This window comes from Ylistrum balloti, unplaced genomic scaffold, assembly GCF_031769215.1.
Source record: "Ylistrum balloti isolate Yb309-2 unplaced genomic scaffold, AGI_CSIRO_Ybal_v1 Utg369756, whole genome shotgun sequence".
NCBI classification, from domain to species: Eukaryota; Metazoa; Mollusca; class Bivalvia; order Pectinida; family Pectinidae; genus Ylistrum; species Ylistrum balloti.
In genome coordinates this window covers 907,759-928,928 of record NW_026781957.1, presented here as the reverse complement: position 1 = coordinate 928,928, position 21,170 = coordinate 907,759, and positions in this window count along the sequence as shown.

Below are 21,170 nucleotides of genomic sequence, written 5' to 3'. Positions count from 1 at the left end.
TGTAGTTCTGTCTTTGTCCACCATTACGATGTAATTCTGTCTTTGTCCATCATTACGATGTCGTTCTGTCTTTGTCCATCATTACGATGTTGTTCTGTCTTTGTCCATCATTACGATGTAGTTCTGTCTTTGTCCATCATTACGATGTTGTTCTGTGTTTGTCCATCATTACGATGTTGTTCTGTGTTTGTCCATCATTACAATGTAGTTCTGTCTTTGTCCATCATTACAATGTAGTTCTGTCTTTGTCCATCATTAAAATGTGGTTCTGTCTTTGTCCATCATTACGATGTCGTTCTGTCTTTGTCCATCATTACAATGTAGTTCTGTCTTTGTCCATCATTACAATGTAGTTCTGTCTTTGTCCATCATTACGATGTTGTTCTGTCTTTGTCCATCATTACGATGTTGTTCTGTCTTTGTCCATCATTATGATGTTGTTCTGTCTTTGTCCATCATCACGATGTCGTTCTGTCTTTGTCCATCATTACGATGTAGTTCTGTCTTTGTCCATCATTACGATGTAGATATGTCTTTGTCCATCATTACGATGTCGTTCTGTCTTTGTCCATCATTACAATGTAGTTCTGTCTTTGTCCATCATTACAATGTAGTTCTGTCTTTGTCCATCATTACGATGTCGTTCTGTCTTTGTCCATCATTACGATGTTGTTCTGTCTTTGTCCATCATTACGATGTAGTTCTGTCTTTGTCCATCATTACGATGTTGTTCTGTGTTTGTCCATCATTATGATGTCGTTCTGCTTTTATTAATCTATCTGATGAGAACTTTTTCGCACCCTATATGCAATATATGTATATGTGAGATTGTTGAATATTAAATGAAATCTTCTTTAAAAGAACGTAGGACATTTTGCTTTCATTGTTGATAATGTTGTATCTTTGGGTAACACAGACTCGTGATACAACGGAAAGTAAAGGTGAAACTTGACAGGGTATTAGGACGATGCCATGTTATCTGATTTGATCACGAACGGCATCCACTTGGTACAGTGTACACCTGTTTGTTGTGTGCTGTTAGTTCGGACCTGTTGTGTAATTTTATACATTCCCAGTCTAAGTTTTTCAGTGGACCTGTATCAGTTTTCAGTGAGAGAATTGAGTATCCTGTGTCACCACTTCCGTCTCTTACCTATAATGAAATACAATCCTACAACATAAACGGTTTTAACACGTTCTGTTTTTGTGATGTCTACATTAATTGCGACTGGACATACAAGCTTGCATTACGTTCATGAAAAACGAGTCCTGAATTGCGACCATTTTGTAATCCCCATCGCGACTATATCCGGCGCTTTGACAATTAAAATGCCTGTGATTGTTAAGTTAGCACTGGTTCCGTGTAAGAAGGAGCGATTAAAATACATATCCAGTGAACATCTAAGGTTGGAGGGAAATTAGATTCTCTGTGTATATTATCAGATTGTGACACGGTTTATCTCTAATATATCGATGTAACACGCGTACTGATCATTGTTCAAACATTTTCTAACATGTGAAATTTTCACACTGAATACCATTATATTCAACAGATTTTATCCCAAATCACGAAATTACAATCCATTTGATTTAGAAATCTCCATGATGATAAATCTGCCGTTTGTAGGTTTATATTGGCAGGAAATGTCAACGTTTAATTATAAATTACAGTCTGTCATACTGCCTTACTTGGGACATCGATGTTTGATACGTGGATCAATAAAGTTGAAAAGTTTACCACTTTTATTTTAAAGAAATAACAGGAAACAGTCTTCCATCAATATGATGACAAAACGTTATAATTTAAATCGGAACGAACCTGTCACTTGATACGTTAAATAAAATAGCATGCATATGCAATAATAAAAAGCCTGATCGTTGACGACATGGGTTTAACATGTTTTGGTGAATGTCTATCGCATCGTCATAATCAATGATGTTTAAAATACCTCCAGCAATAAATCACCCATTGAAATTGATTTGACAATCGCGTGAATAAAGCCATTTTCGAGTCAGCACTTCATTAAGTGGGTCAAACCCCCAACGCGCCGGGTGGCCTCCAAGTCTCGATATAGGAAGGCGGTCTAACACAGCTCCGATCTATCGCCCTGTGTAGAATCACCCGCTACCAACACCCGGACCTACACCCCTAGGATGTGTCATCCTGGGTAGAATCACCCTTTACCAACACCCGAACCTATACCCCTTGGATGTGTCATCCTGGGTAGAATCACCCTCTACCAATACCCGGACCTATATTCCTGGGATCCGTCATCCTGGGTAGAATCACCCTTTAACAACACCCGAACCTATACCCCTAGGATCCGTCATCCTGGGTAGAATCACCCTCTACCAACACCCGGACCTATACCCCTGGGACCCATCATCCTGGGTAGAATCACCCTCTACCCAATACCCGGTCCTATACCCTGAGACCCGTCATCCTGGGATCCGTCATCCTATGTAGAAACACCCTCTACCAACACCCGGGCCTATACCCCTTGGATCTGTCATCCTGGGTAGAATCACCCTCTACCAATACCCGGATCTATAACCCTGGGATCTGTCATCCTGGGTAGAATCACCCTCTACCCAATACCCGGACCTATAACCCTGGGATCTGTCATCCTGGTTAGAATCACCCTCTACCCAATACCCGGACATATACCCCTAGGATCCGTCATCCTGGGTAGAATCACCCTCTACCAATACCCGGACATATACCCCTAGGATCCGTCATCCTGGGTAGAATCACCCTCTACCAACACTCGGACATATACCCCTGGGACCCGTCATCCTGGGTAGAATCACCCTCTACCAACACCCGGACCTATACCCCTGGGATGCGTCATCCTGGGTAGAACCACCCTCTACCAACATCCGGACCTATACCCCTAGGATCCGTCATCCTGGGTAGAATCACCCTCTACCAATACCCGAACCTATACCCCTAGGATCCGTCATCCTGGGTAGAATCACCCTCTACCAACACTCGGACATATACCCCTGGGACCCGTCATCCTGGGTAGAATCTCCCTCTACCAACACCCGGACCTATACCCCTGGGATGCGTCATCCTGGGTAGAACCACCCTCTACCAACATCCGGACCAATACCCCTAGGATCCGTCATCCTGGGTAGAATCACCCTCTACCAATACCCGGACATATACCCCTTGGGATCCGTCATCCTGGGTAGAATCACCCTCTACCAATACCCGGACATATACCCCTAGGGATCCGTCATCCTGGGTAGAACCACCCTCTACCAACATCCGGACCTATACCCCTAGGATCCGTCATCCTGGGTAGAATCACCCTCTACCAATACCCGGACATATACCCCTTGGGATCCGTCATCCTGGGTAGAATCACCCTCTAACAATACCGAGACACATAGTCCTGGAACCCATCATATTTGGACGATATAGCCCTATTAATGGCTAGATATAGCCATGAAGTATATAATCATGTGTATATTCATTGCGTATATATTGTACCTAAACAAGAACTATTAAGTAGTCATCTGCTAAATCGGAATGTTCTTTTATTTAAGTCCAAAATCACGTATATACATGAAACACTTCAGTATTGTAATACATTGTATCAATATTATATTACTAAATATACTGGTACATTGTATCGACATTCTAAGACAATGTATTTGCGGTGATAATACATTGTATAAATATTGTAATACATGGTATTATATATACCGGTACAGCGTATTATATATACCGGTACATTGTATTCTATATACCGGTACATTGTATTCTATATACCGGGACATTGTATTCTATATACCGGTACATTGTATTCTATATACCGGTACATTGTATTATATATACCGGTACATTGTATTCTATATACCGGTACATTGTATTCAATATACCGGTACATTATACCGGTACATTTTATTATATATACCGGTACATTGTATTATATGTACCGGTACATTGTATTATATGTACCGGTACATTGTATTATATATACCGGTACAGTGTATCTATATACAGGTACATTGTATTATATATACCGGTACATTGTGTTCAATATACCGGTACAGTGTATCTATATACAGGTACAGTGTATTATATGTACCGGTACAGTGTATCTATATACAGGTATATTGTATTATATATACCGGTACATTGTATTATATGTACCGGTACATTGTATTATATGTACCGGTACAGTGTATCTATATACAGGTATATTGTATTATATATACCGGTACATTGTGTTCAATATACCGGTACATTGTGTTCAATATACCGGTACAGTGTATCTATATACAGGTACAGTGTATTATATATACCGGTACATTGTATTATATATACCGTATACCGGGACATTGTATTTTATATACCGGTACATGGTATTATATATACCGGTACATGGTATTATATATACCGGAACATTGTATTATATATACCGGTACATGGTATTATATATACCGGAACATTGTATTATATATACCGGTACATTGTATTATATATACCGGTACATGGTATTATATATACCGTATACCGGTACATGGTATTATATATACCGTATACCGGTACATTGTATTATATATACCGGTACATTGTATTATATATACCGTATACCGGTACATGGTATTATATATACCGGTACATTGTATTATATATACCGGTACATGGTATTATATATACCGGTACATTGTATTATATATACCGGTACATTATATTCTATATTGAAATTTCACAAACTTTAGTCTGTGTATCCTAACATAGGTCTGATTATATATTAGTTGTCTTATTTGATCGCTTCATATTCGAACGTTAGAAGAAAATCCGAGACACAAATGAATGATGTACAAGATTTAGTAACAGATATGAAAGGGGCAGGCGAAAATATCAAATATATAAACGGCTGTAGTTTGTCTCTGATGGCTACAACATTACATACAATGATATCAACTTTGATTTCTTCTTTAATTCAAGTTTGTTATCTAACGTATTATAGATCCAGTCGGGAGATTTATGTACTTCAGAAAATTAGCTCGAGAAAATGAATAATATTTGTAGTTGTGCTGGCGTGCTCGTCCCTACACCCGACACGGCAGATGCAGCTAGGGTGTATAACTATATCCCTTGTCGGTCCATGTCTGGATTACTCTCTAGTGTTGTGTAATCAGAGGGCTACGGTCAGTTTAACAATCAGTCATATTTTATAAATGTGTTTGGTTAATGCCACGCTGGAACATTAACGGCCACACGTAGGATTATTAACTCAATCGGGGATTTTTGGGAAAAAACCCCAAAACACAAATATCCATATCGTTGATTTATGGCATCTAATCATGCTATTGTGTTTACAACAGAGACCTAGGCATATCATCTTGGCCATGTTATATGGTCTTTTATTTTATATTGTGTCAAAGACCATTTGTAGTTCTTGTCATGGTTTCGTCCACTTGAAGCACATTGAATTAGACGTCATGTTTAATATATCTACAAAACAAGATAAAAAATATAATGATGGAACAAAACAAAACATTCGTCTATAAAAAATAACACATACGTTGTACTAACAGCCAATAAAACATGTGTCATCCTAAGGTGGATGAGAAGGTAATGCTATTTATAGAAATAAAATATGTTTGAAAGGGATAATAACAGTAACAAATGGTAAAAATACCTACAACAGGATTGTGTCATACTATAGGTACTGATCACTAAGATAGGTACACATGTATCAGTCGTAGCAGTAACAACAACAACAATGATTAAAATAACAGCAATAATTAAACAACATTGATTAAAAACAACAACAGGATTGTGGATGTTATATATATAGTATTGTGATGGAAACAGGTCACACAAACTCGTGAATGTTATATATATAGTATTGTGGTAGAAACAGGTCACACAAACTCGTGGATGTTATATATATAGTATTGTGGTAGAAACATGTCACACAAACTCGTGGATGTTATATATATATAGTATTGTGATAGAAACAGATCACACAAACTCGTGGATGTTATATATATAGTATTGTGGTAGAAACAGGTGACACAAACTCGTGGATGTTATATATAGGTAGAAACAGGTCACACAAACTCGTGGATGTTATATATATAGTATTGTGGTAGAAACAGGTCACACAAACTCGTGGATGTTATATATATATAGTATTGTGATAGAAACAGATCACACAAACTCGTGAATGTTATATATATAGTATTGTGATAGAAACAGATCACACAAACTCGTGGATGTTATTTTTTTTATAGTATTGTGGTAGAAACAGGTCACACAAACTCGTGGATGTTATATATATAGTATTGTGGTAGAAACAGATCACACAAACACACTTTGAAAAATAACTCTAGCTTGAGTGAAAATGATCTACCACAGCTACTCGTTATGTAACCTCTATATAACTTGTTGCCTATGAATATTTAACAGTTTTGTTGAAGGTGGTAGATGATCAAACCTGTCTACATGAAATACATGCATTTTACACTGTACGATTAATGGCTGGATAAATTTTAGAATATCATTCTCTATACATCAGTATCAGCTGACAACCCTAGTCCCCGTCTCAGCTGAAGTAATTTTCCCCATGACGATGTTGATTTTAACTTATATGAAATGAATTCAACAATAACAGAATCATTTAAACTATGAGCAGTTTCTGAGTCATAAACAGACAAAGCCCTCTTCATTACCTCTAAAACTTCACTATCAAATTCTGTTCTCATATTTTCAGTTATAGTCAATCTTTTTTTACAATGAGAATAAATAGTGTTCGTGATGTCTCTCGTGGTGTAACATAATAAATATTAAATGTATTAGCACGAGTTGCAATTAAATTCTAAATTAGAAATTTTAATTTGATTGATTAAATTAGTACAAATACCGTTCACTTTTAATAGGGCCATTACAATCTTGTAAATGATGACGTGTTTTAATATCAGACACGTGATTTACTGATTAAACGCAATTAATGAAGTCAATATGTGATGTGTAAACATCCGTCTGTCAGGTCGGTATGGCACCATCACTTTGTTGTTTTTATCTCGTACCGATACCACGTTTTATCCATTTATATAACAATATAAAATACATTACCTGGTCTTTTCCGGAACTCGGTACCCTGCAGGGGAGCATTTTAGACATGCCCGCTCCGAACAGAGACAGAAAAATACGATTTGAAAAAAATCTTTACTAGATACGGGTAAAACCCATTTAAACTTCAATAGCTTTTAAGCAGTAACGCGTTTGTTTTCCTTTGAAGGTGGGTGAAGTAATGATAACTGTGGTTGGGGGCAGGATAACAGCTTTATCACCCTGGCTTTAGGTTTTATATATATCGCTACTGTGTATAACGTGCTAATTATGCACGATTCAATTGTCCGTACATGATATAGGGAACAGGCGAGACAACATAATACATTAGCATTAAAACTTAGCGTTAAACTGCATGAAATGCAAATCTCGCACGAGATATTAGGAAAGAGATAGAAAGATCAAAGGTTTGTTGAACGAGTGTTTGTTGTGTTGCTTGTGACTTAATCAGTCCATTTATATAGCTTTACGGTAGTAATACAATAAAATTAGGAGTCAAGTAAGTAAATTGTCATATAGGTAAAGTAATACACCTTGGCGGTAACATCAAAGGGCGATATCACCTGTTTCACCTGAGTTTGGGTAAATACAAGCCCTAGTTATCCCCGACTCTACCACATCTATAACTTATATCAGCACGAATAACATATTACCGAAAACCAAACACTCGGGGAGAGGTTGTGTATCAGCTAACTAAATTTTTCTTCATGACTTTCTTGTACATGTATCGTTTATTTTAATATATACGATAGTACTCAGGTAAGATATATGGGGGTATTGAAGGATTGCCTTTCACCTTTTATGTATCAACCCTTCACTCGGCTTGTTAAGTAATTAAGAATAAGAAAAGTGCCTGTTCAGACCAGCTTCGTGTATTCTTGTATCTGACTATGTCAGATCAAATGTAGACTTTTGTGGAATGAAGGATGATTTCTGTTAGAAGTGGTATCACGTGCTGTTCTGAAGTCACTATTGTATTAAATGTGATGTACTTTTAAACTGATATATACCGGCTGTGATCGATATGTCACTGCAATAATATATATTCTGTATAATTGTTTAATTTTGCGGGGCTAGAATTTCGCGTTCTCCAGTTTTGGGTATTTCCCAGTGATCAAATCTCGCGCATGTCATTATATTGGTATCTGTGTGTACGGGTGTATATTTACATATATTTTGATTTATGTTAACTGTTTACTGAGTATTTAGTCTGGCTTTATCTGATGACCGCGAATAAGGCACAATTAAGTCCCCGCGAATATTATCAACTATACAGTATATTATATTGATCTGGTATGTGGTCGGCGGAAGGTGACATACAGCGTTAAACAGCAATGCTTTACTCTAAAACACATGGGGATAACACCTCTGAATACAAATTAAGACTTAGATACAGCAGTATTTTGTTCTGTTTCTGTTTGTTGAAATGAATTAAAAATATCAATACTTATCTTACCCTGTTCTTTTTGTCAACAGGCACAGCCTCGTAGCCACAGAGATGCTCAACTTTTATCTACAGAATCGGTTCCGTTATCTACCCTTGTCTGAAGAACATCCAATAACTGATTGTTAATCAGTCCTAGCTCTTCATTGTTACTGACGAATTTAGCCGATAACAATAGTTGAAAAAGTATTTGTATCTTAGAATAAACAATGGGTGCACGGTGATGACTTTCAATGCCACAGTAACGGGTCAAGGACGTCCGAAATTTGCTTCTTTCCTGTGAATCTCACATCAGTGCATGCGTCTCGATGTCCAAACATAGTTACTTACTTCCCCCAGCTAGCTGTTTTGTCGTATTATGAATATGCTGTAGTGATAAAAAAAAACTAGTTAAAATATGTCTGCCAGATGGAATACGATGATCATGATAGAGTATAGATATTTTAAATGATCTCAGTAAAAAATAAAAACTAATATCTAGACGTTGTAGGATATCGTTTCATACAATGATAACCAGGTAACGTGACTGCTGATGTAGATTTGTTTGTGGTAACGTATGGTGAGGAAGACATCGATACAAGGTAATGTATAGAAAAATAAACAAGATTCCAAGTCTTTCATTGGGTCAGCATATATCTGGTCTCATCAATATCCTCTTTAGTAGAAGGTTGAGGAACGATTTAGTTTGTGTCTGTATCATTGAAAACTTAATAGATAGAAATAATCAGAATTCCCTTTAGTTACCAAGAAGGAGAAAAGATTGTACAGAAGAAACGCCAATGAACAGGACATTTCCATGTCAAGATCGAATTGTATAGAACATAGGCAGATAAGTACTTAAACTGCACCATGTAGCTGTTTCGTGCTCCTAGGACACGACAGTGATACCAGGAGCCTTCACCATTAGGGGAAGTCGCGAAACCTGTTAGAGACAAAAACTTTCATTTTACATTGTTGAAACACGATACGAACATCCTAATATAACCGAATACCATGGCAGACTGTTCAATATTTCGTGCCGTGTTTCTTTAAAAGGATGTGTTATTAATCGGTTGTAATTCCATCACGCAGGCAGGCGTAACAATGGCGGACGGCGCAAGCGACCGGACGCACGCACGGTGGCACGACGTCGGGACAGGATGGCGTCACTAGATAGGAGAATGCCCCGTCTACACGACATACGCGTGAAATGACCGTGCATTATCACCACGTCAGACCTGTGTGTGGGTCGATGAGATTTTAAATCATTGTTTAATTTGTGGTCGAGATTTTGATTAAAGATTAGTTTATGTCGGCCGTGCGCACGTGCGCACATTGGTCAGACTGGTGTGTGACTCGCAAGTCAATATCACACACTTTAGAAAACGTTGGAGCATATCGTGGCTATAGTTTAAGAAACACGACTTTTCTCCTCGGACGTCGTTGTATGGTATGATAAATTACAGTAGAAATAGCTCGTTAATAAATGATGATTGTTGTAGTTCATCATTGAATGGTCACCTGACCATGTTGTCATCGCCACATTGTCGTAACCTGTCCTTAACTATCGCATTCTAGACCCCTTTCACTACAGTATCGAGGTGTTACCTATCGTAATTCTATCTCAAAGTCAATCTAACCAGGATTATGTATAAGCCATGAGACGACTTGCACAGACACATATGAAGAAGAAAAAAAAAAACAATAAGAAAATTTTACATAGAGTTCCAGACAAGCGAAGGCCTTCTGCTTCGTTTGTGACATCCGTTCTGACTTAATTTTCACGTCATAAGAATTTCAAAAACACCAAAACACGAACAAAAGACAGATTTATACTTTGAAAATTACAAGGAAAATAATAAAGTATGAAATTACCCTCCGTGGTATGGAGTAGGAAACTGTATTCACTTGCGTGTCTTTTGTACAATGTTCAGATAGCAGGTGGTAGACACTGCTGCTGGATTATTAGTCCCCAAGGTTTCCTGTAACCTCCAGATCACGCTGTAATTATGGGACTAGTCCACTTGTCTATCTAGATTTTGACTTTTCTTTCTGTCACTGTGGATATTTCTCTGTCGCTTCGTATGTTTAAAATATAGGCCTTGAACATCAATAGCGAGTACTAGAGTACTTCTGCATCTTTCTGAATATTTGTCTTTGTACAATCTTTGCATTCCATTATTTCACGTATTTGTTTACGTCGTCGCAACAGCTAGGATTACACAAACACGGTGTCCATGGTCACTCAACGTGTCTGTTAAGGAAGCTCTTCCTTTAGGGTATACAAACCTGCATTTACTCTAATCTGTGTAGTTATTGCAATATACATCGACATGCCCGATGACGTGATTATACCAAGGACAAGAAATGTCGTGATTCAAGTCAACAGACTGTTTCTGCATTCAAGCAATTCTGTAGTCAGTGCGGGGAAGCACGGGTATGTAAAGTGTTTGTGATTAATCAAATATGTTAACATCAATTTTCAGTCATTTTCGTACGTCACTGAACATCACAATTTTGAATGTGTTGGTTTTATTTTGAAATCCTTTCAATAGTAATTGCATTATATTTTTCCAATAACGAAAGCTTTTTAGCCCTTTCTGATATTATCAGCAGACTTTCTGATATTATCACCAGACTTTCTGATATTATCACCAGACTTTCTGATATTATCACCAGACTTTCTGCTATTATCACCAGGCTTTCTGCTATTGTCAGCAGGCTTTCTGATATTATCACCAGGCTTTCTGATATTATCACCAGGCTTTCTGATATTATCACCAGACTTTCTGATATTATCACCAGGCTTTCTGATATTATCACCAGACTTTCTGATATTATCACCAGACTTTCTGATATTATCACCAGACTTTCTGATATTATCACCAGACTTTCTGATATTATCACCAGGCTTTCTGATATTATCACCAGGCTTCCTGATATTATCACCAGACTTTCTGATATTATCACCAGGCTTTCTGATATTATCACCAGACTTTCTGATATTATCACCAGGCTTTCTGATATTATCATACTTTCTGATATTATCACCAGGCTTTCTGATGTTATTATCACCAGACTTTCTGATATTATCACCAGACTTTCTGATATTATCACCAGACTTTCTGATATTATCACCAGACTTTCTGATATTATCACCAGACTTTCTGATATTATCACCAGACTTTCTGATATTATCAGCAGGCTTTCTGATATTATCACCAGACTTTCTGATATTATCACCAGACTTTCTGATATTATCACCAGACTTTCTGATATTATCACCAGGCTTTCTGATATTATTACCAGACTTTCTGATATTATCACCAGGCTTTCTGATATTATCTGATATTATCACCAGGCTTTCTCTATTATCACCAGGCTTTCTGATATTATCACCAGGCTTTCTGATATTATCACCAGACTTTCTGATATTATCACCAGGCTTTCTGATATTATCACCAGACTTTCTGATATTATCAGCAGGCTTTCTGATATTATCACCAGACTTTCTGATATTATCACCAGACTTTCTGATATTATCACCAGACTTTCTGATATTATCAGCAGGCTTTCTGATATTATCACACCAGGCTTTCTGATATTATCACCAGACTTTCTGATATTATCAGCAGGCTTTCTGATATTATCACCAGACTTTCTGATATTATCACCAGACTTTCTGATATTATCAGCAGGCTTTCTGATATTATCACCAGACTTTCTGATATTATCAGCAGGCTTTCTGATATTATCACCAGACTTTCTGATATTATCACCAGACTTTCTGATATTATCAGCAGGCTTTCTGATATTATCACCAGACTTTCTGATATTATCACCAGGCTTTCTGATATTATCACCAGACTTTCTGATATTATCACCAGGCTTTCTGATATTATCACCAGACTTTCTGATATTATCACCAGGCTTTCTGATATTATCACCAGACTTTCTGATATTATCAGCAGGCTTTCTGATATTATCACCAGACTTTCTGATATTATCACCAGACTTTCTGATATTATCACCAGACTTTCTGATATTATCACCAGGCTTTCTGATATTATCAGCAGGCTTTCTGATATTATCACCAGACTTTCTGATATTATCAGCAACACGTTTCTCCTTATTTTCTCCCGGTGCCTTTTTTCCAAATTCGTCCTCTCGTTACTTTCCCATCTCTTTCGAACATATCTTTTTAACAGGAATATTTTCTCCTAAGCTGTTACAATTTCTAGTTTGCATTGTCCTTTCTTTTCCTTACCTCATCACGCTTCCTTAGTATAAGGTCGTGATGTCTACATCCCTTCCACATCTCCCAATATTGGTATTCTTAATTTTTCGTGGAATTACGGCGCCTGATAAAATTATTTCCATATCATGGTTTTCAAAACGTAAACAAAGAATGTTTATAATAAAAGAGCATCAGTAACTTTAACATTTGGTGACGTTTTCAGGCATGAAACGTAATTTTACGAAAATCAAATAAATAAATGATAGATAAATAATCTACTCTCTTGCTCCTGCCCCGCCCCCTAAATTTCCCGAAAAACAATTTTCAGTTGTTGTGACCTTACGATGATATGTCTTTCTCCGAGTTGTCTACCTTGTTTTTTACAATGCGTCACGATAAATCAGGGATGGAAACAAGTCCTGTTTTTCTATCATTAACTTCCTCTTGGATACTTATTAACAACACGTGGGTTCTTTACATCTAAATTCCCACCACACACAAAGCTGTTGAATGGAGTGCTCTCTCAACTCTGTCGTAAACTTGTAACCGACGATGCCTATTTAATGTTTACATATGTGTGTGAGGATATTTGTCAATCAACGATGTTATTACATATACTTATCTGTATTTGAGTGTGTTACAGCTTGGCGTTTTTGCTTTAGCCGAGACCCTATTTACTGTTAATGTCGAGTTAATATTGCTATGTTATTTTCTGCTTTAAAATTGATTATAAATAAAGTGACGCGATTCTTCCTAAGGTGATGCAGGAGAACAATCTATCAGAGATATGGAGACGTTATACTGCTTCCAAGTGTTCTCTAGTGTTCCGAAATGTCAAATCAATTCGTCACGGCTACCTTTGGGAAGGTTCCCAAAGTCTTCATTAGCGGTGAACCGTCAGACTTGTCCACACATGTTAGACTTCCAGTTGAAGTATCATACCGAATGTGTCAGCTCAGAAATAAACCCCGAGAAATACCGACCAATGACTGACATGTGCACACCACTAAGGACGAATTAAATTTTTTTATGTGTGATTAATGAGTAAAAGATAGTTTTGTCGGTGAGAATATTTTTTCTACAAACTACAAAATAAAATCAGCGAACAATTCCACTCGAGTTGTTTGTCTTTAAGTAAAAAATAAGACAGAAAAGCAATCCTTCATTGGGTATATTCTAATATAGTGCCTATATCAAAAACGCAAAGCATTTACCACCACGGAGAATATGTCAGGTCATAAAACAAGGCACATCGGAAACGGTGACGACACCACAATAAAAATCATGAATTAAACTTTAACCTTCTTTTACTTGTCAGTAATACAAAGGGCCTAAATTTTTACAAGCTAAGAGGTAGCTGAGGAAAATCTAAATTAGTTAATAGAATTAAATGCGAAAAAGTCAGATGTGGAGGTGCAGTAGAAACAAATTTTAAAGTTTGATGGGCTTATCTATTCAAAGCTAATTTATCGATTGCTAGCATAAGGTACGCTACACTTCTCTACCTGATTAGAAAATAAAATTCAAAACAAAACTGGATATTGTAAACATCAAAGACATGGTTGTTAACAGAGACAAAACTAGTGATACTAAGAGACAGAAATCATGGTCCGTTTATTGAGACATACCAGTTGGTTCTTCCATTGAGGTAAAACATTCAGATGTTTTAGGAATACAAAATAAAGAAAGGTAGGTTAGGTTTCAGAATTTAGGTCCATGGCATCACTGACGAGACCTAGAAGGACAAAACAGCTGTATGATGTAACATCACTGACAAGTCCTAGAAGGACAACACAACTGTATGATGTAACATCACTGACGAGACTAGAAGGACAACACAACTGTATGATGTAACATCACTGACAAGTCCTAGAAGGACGAAACAGTTGTATGATGTAACATCACTGACAAGACATAGAAGGACGAAACAGCTGTATGATGTAACATCACTGACAAGACCTAGAAGGACAAAACAGCTGTTTGATGCATTTAATTCCATCGCATGGTTCTAATGCATCTAATTCTGAATTTGCATTTAAAAGGTGCTATACATTTGTGCGACTTTTGTACAATTTGTAAGACCTCAGGTGGTAGACACTGCTAGTGGACATTAAGTCCTATGGGTTTGGCGCAACCTGTATGTCACGTTTGAATTCATTCGAATGGTGACATGTTTCAGGATATACACACGTACTTAAAATTTCGATCAGTTTAGGTTTTATTCAGTCGCCTCCTAGGTTTCAACAATTTGGGACTATGGCATCACTGGTGAGATCAAGAAGGGCGAAACAGCTGTATGATGCAGTTTAATTCATAAGTTTGTGTTCTACTTTATCCTATTCTGAATTTGTATTTCAAGGCATCATTCAACTGTGTATCATTTGTACAATTTATGGAACGTACCCGAATGGCGCTGGCTGTTAACAGGACGTAAAACAACAATAAACCAAAAAGAACATATCAGACAATCGTATTGATGATTTATATGACAAGTTTATGGAAACGCATTTGAACTACGGTTATGTCTCATAGCCCTTACAGTCATTAAACCTGTTCACTTAAATAAAATGTTGCAAATAGTTCCTGGTGTTAAAAAACAAAACGTGAAAGTATATGGCTTAACGGAAATCAACTTGAATATTAGGTACACTGATATTCTATACTCATACGATAAACAACCCACACGTGGAATGATTTACCAATTAAATGATAAATATGTTGTACAATATATAAACCAATACAAAATGATACTCTGATGGTTCCTTTTATAATTGTCATTTTGAAGATCATATCATCCATATAATAAAAATTTATAAACATTTAATAAATTTGCGATTACAGATATCAAATCTATATTTAAATCAATAATTTGAAATATAAGGTACTGCTGTGAAAGTTCCCATTGTAAGTCAAGAAACTGCGGTGATAACACTCTGTAGACAATTTATAGATATTAGATGTTTTACTCAAGACCAAACATATTCAAGTGCGATTAATGGAGGTATACTTAAATGACATTTAAGATTAATTTTACCTACATTGACCAAAAAGAAGGACACCAAATGAATATATAACCGTTTGAACTATGAATTTAGAACTAGATACAGATGTTTCGTCCTTCTATGACTCGTCAGAGATTCTAATGGTTGAAACCGGTGATAGACAGAGAGGTACACTATCCGGAAAATTCATAATTTACATATATTTATATATAAATATCTGATAACTTAGAAGATCATCAAGTACACATGTATATTGTAAACCATGTCAGTATTCGAAGGAGTTAAAACAGAGCATGCCGATTACGGCAGACTTCGGGAACTAAATATCCACCAACAGTGTCTACTAAATGTAACCTGTAAGAAGGCATTTAAGGCGCACAAGCGAATAACACCTTTTAATACGAATTACTGCAGAAGAGAGGTGTCTGCATGGATTTAGGTTTTAAGCTGGTGATTCCTTTTTTTCGATTTATAGCTATCTGTAATTTTGTTGTTGTTTTTTTTCGATCAAATCACATATGTCAACAAAGTATATTACAGTATCTTTTTAATATTTACAAACAGAAAAGCGCATATGTTGAAATTATAAATACATCCGTGTAACATCCAAAATAATCAACTGTTTGATTAGCTGTAAAAATGTGACTCACTGTCGTAAAAACAAATAAAAAAAGCCATTGACAGGAGCAGGTGCGCGGATTAGAACATTGAAACTTAACGACAAACTAGGAATTGGTGATCAGCGGTGACGTTACCATTCTCTAATACCCTAGCGGCGTGTTGGGTGACGGGCCATACGTAACTGCAGGCATTGTCTTACATAACCATTACTCTCGACCAACTTTATCCCTATCAGCCATATGGAGTTGCTTGTTGACTATCCTCCTGAGTAAAAAGCAATTCAGTTTTACCATGAAATATAAAACAGGATTTAATCGTTGGAATAAATGCATTTAGTTGGAAACGGAACAATTACGCAGTAATTTATCGTAAATTGTTTGCGATATTCTTATTTATCTATAATTTATCTATCATAATTTGTAACTTAATGCCACTGGCCAGCTTCAATTGGGATAGATGCATTAGCAGGTGTCCGTTGTTGAGTGATGTACTTTAAAGCTTGGGATGCTATAATGTTGTATGATATACAAAATGTACAAATGTTTCCATGCAGTCATTGATTACGATTCTGGTATAACCATACAGAAAAACAAATCATTATGCAAAGAAACTTTAACATAGAATGAAGCCGCCGTACACACTGGAACTATCTAACTATCACCTTATATCATCGAGTACGGTAAAGAAACAATTTAAAAGAAAAAAAATGAAAATCCCTTCCTAAAAATACCCCAGGTTATATAAACACACATTTGTTTTATTCAACTTTAACGGTATACAACAATGATATATCCTTGTGTAGATAAACATTAACATATACCATGCTCATATAAAAATAAATTTCAACGCAAATGAAAATGATGTTAAATATACAGATATAAACGAAATGTAAATGTCCACTACTGATGGATATTCGGCTCGTGTTTGATAAACATTAATTGACAAACGTTAATTGGTAAATGTTAATTGATAAACGTTAATTGATAAACTTTACTTGATAAATATTAATTGATAAACCTTAATTGATATGAAAAGGTATGGAGTAAAAGGTTTGTACAACAAAAACATGTTTCGAGATTAAAATATATATATATGTGAATATTGAGCTTTACTATGATTAAAGAGGAACATTTGAACATTTAAAGAAAACCCGTGTGCATATAAATAGGCACAAAAGTAATATCGTGTTGTAAAGATGATATGACAATTATGAAATTCATTGAATAATGGAGCTAGTGCACCTCCTTGTCCAGATTTTTTACTTTTCTTTCGGTCACTTTGGAACTCCCTTAGTCGTCTCCTATTTTCAAAGTTTAGGTCCTTAGCATCACTGACGAGTGCTAGAAGGGCGAAACAGCTGTATGATGTAGCATCACTGACGACTTCTAGAGGACAAAACAGCTGTATGATGTAGCATAACTGAAGAGTCCCGGAAGGACGAAACAGCTGTATGATGTAGCATCACTGACGACTTCTAGAAGGACGAAACAGTTGTATGATGTAGCATCACTGACGAGTCCTAGAAGGACGAAACAGTTGTATGATGTAGCAGCACTGACAAGTCCTTAAAGGACGAAACAGTTGTATGATGTAGCAGCACTGACAAGTCCTAAAAGGACGAAACAGTTGTATGATGTAGGACGAAACAGTTGTATGATGTAGCAGCACTGACAAGTCCTTAAAGGACGAAACAGTTGTATGATGTAGCAGCACTGACAAGTCCTAAAAGGACGAAACAGTTGTATGATGTAGGACGAAACAGTTGTATGAGGTAGCATCACTGACAAGTCCTAAAAGGACGAAACAGCTGTGATAAAGTTTAATTAATTGTTTTGCTTTAAGTATTTCATGTGTAAGGACAGTAGAAAATTCCGAAATTCAGTCAGAATCTTTGTTTTACATTGAAATGCATTAACCCAAGCTTGCTTTAGCGAAGCGACCAATCAAGACATACTACGTCTAGGAGAAGGCGAATGTTCCCTGAGATAAATTCTTCCATCGTAACACCTAAACCATTCTTTTGAAGCGAATCCTTATACGACATGGAAATAACACTCGTATTAGCATGGTTAACCTTGGCAATGTTGGGATAATGTTCGATAAATCTGAAAGATGACTTTTATCACTTTTACTGAAATGAAGTGAGGGCCATCACAGAAAGGATCTTTACGATACAGGAAATGTTAGTCGCTACTGATTGAGTCCTCCCACTGATCTCAGTGATAAGAATCTATTCCTGTAATAGTTCAGGATGTGCGGTTTCTTCGTTCCAGTATGCCTTCTGAAGCCCTTTTTTTCGATTCTAAAACACAAAACGCAAATTAATTAGAGTTGCTCAACAAGTTACACTCGTGCATATCGCATCATTGTTGAAGCCCATTAGTATATCTACGTAATCATCGAGGGAAGTCCTACTCGGGGCCAGATAGGAAACCTAATAACGCGATTTTCGATCAGTTTGAAATATTTAATTGTAAAATTGTCTGAGGGCTCTTTCATGTTGTCAACGCTACTATGGCGATTATAAAAAAAAGTCAAACTGATAACAGGCACCCATCGCGTCAGTGTCGGGAATCATTACAATACACAACACATGAAATATTAGAGGTGGAGAATTACAAGGAGTACCCCTATACAATCCTCAACGAGGCCATGGTTTTAAATAAAGCAATAATACTTGAAACAAATTAATTAATATTAGCAAGTGTTCATCCGAGTGTCTGATCCTGGGAAAATTCAATTTTGATTATATATCGTATGTAAATTCAAATAATTCAATATGTTACATTGTATTTCATGTCATAGTAATGACAGATGTCGTATTTAAGCTACGAACTGGTGAAGTTCACAGCAAATAAACAATAAAAAACATAACGTGTTGTTTGTCGAGTTTCACAAAGAGCAATATCAACAGATCAACGTGTGTCTGTGACGGAAGATAATGAAATACAACATTTATTAAAGGTGTTGATAATGAGTTCCCGTATGTATTCAACAATGCTGACTAACAATGCGTGATTATCATAAAACCGGTGTCAAAGTGCTTGTCATTCCGTATTACACAAGAAAATGATACAGTGAAGTAATGATAGTAAAATTAACCACAATATCCGGATGAAGATGCATTTAGTGAGAGTGAGAGCACAATGTGTTACCCTCTTTGGTGTTTTATTGTTGGTTCGTCTAGTTATTCAACCAAACCTTTACCAGTCTCCTTTTTCCATTCTTGATACTATTCACTTAGGTTCAACTTTTATTATCTATCTTTAAGATAGCAGGTGGTTTGCCGTAACCTGCATGCCACGCTTTAATTCGTTTGGATAGTGGCATGGTTCAGAATATACACATGTACTTGACGCCGTTGTAAAATTATCTGATATATATATATGTGTAATTTACGAAATCTATTTAATCATGGGGCTGCTGCACCTCCCCGTCTAGATTTCGATTTATCTTCCGATCACTTGTGATTTTCTTTAGTCGTCACACAGACGATTCCTAGAAGGACGAAACAGTTGTATGATGTAGCATTACTGACAAGTCCTAGTAGGACGAAACAGTTGTATGATGTAGCATCACTGACGAGTCCTAGAAGGATGAAACAGCTGTATGATGTACAATCACAGACGATTCCTAGGAGGACGAAACAGTTGTATGACGTAGCATCACTGACGAGTCCTAGAAGGACGAAACAGTTGTATGATGTAGCATTACTGACAAGTCCTAGTAGGACGAAACAGTTGTATGATGTAGCATCACTGACGAGTCCTAGAAGGATGAAACAGCTGTATGATGTACAATCACAGACGATTCCTAGGAGGACGAAACAGTTGTATGACGTAGCATCACTGACGAGTCCTAGAAGGACGAAACAGTTGTATGATGTAGCATTACTGACAAGTCCTAGTAGGACGAAACAGTTGTATGATGTAGCATCACTGACGAGTCCTAGAAGGATGAAACAGCTGTATGATGTACAATCACAGACGATTCCTAGGAGGACGAAACAGTTGTATGATGTAGCATCACTGACGAGTCCTAGAAGGATGAAACAGCTGTATGATGTACAATCACAGACGATTCCTAGGAGGACGAAACAGTTGTATGATGCAGTTTTCTTCATTCTTTGGCTCTTCTTTATCTAACTCTAAATTATCAAAATGTGCTATTCACTTGTGTATCTTGTGTACAATCATTATACGTAGTATTGCGCAGTAAGCGTTTTTGATGTTATTTGGATCTTAAGAACTCCCAATCTTGAATCGTCTCGTGAAAAAACTTCCATGTGTTACTATTCCCCAAACTGAAGAATAGCGATTATTCTCTGGTTATGGGAGCTCTGAAGGGCGTTTAAGTGTGTGAGCAATACTGCAGTATACATCATGAAAAATACGTCTACGGCTAAGTATTAATATATTGTGGAGGAACCAGTGACAATAACGTTTTTTTATTCGTCGTTGAGTTCGCTGGTAACATTTTACAACAGACTATTTTGGTATACCCATGTGACCAATATATCCCCCTCTCCTGCCTGACTCTTCTTCTTCTGGTATGAAGCTAATTTTATCGAAGAGCTTACCAAACGTCACAGAGAACTTAAGGTTCCCCCTCTCCTGCCTGACTCTTCTTCTTGTATGAAGCTAATTTTATCGAAGAGCTTACCAAACGTCACAGAGAACTTGAGGTTCCCCCTCTCCTGCCTGACTCTTCTTCTTCTGGTATGAAGCTTATTTTATCGAAGAGCTTACCAAACGTCACAGAGAACTTAAGGTTCATTTTGAGATATGT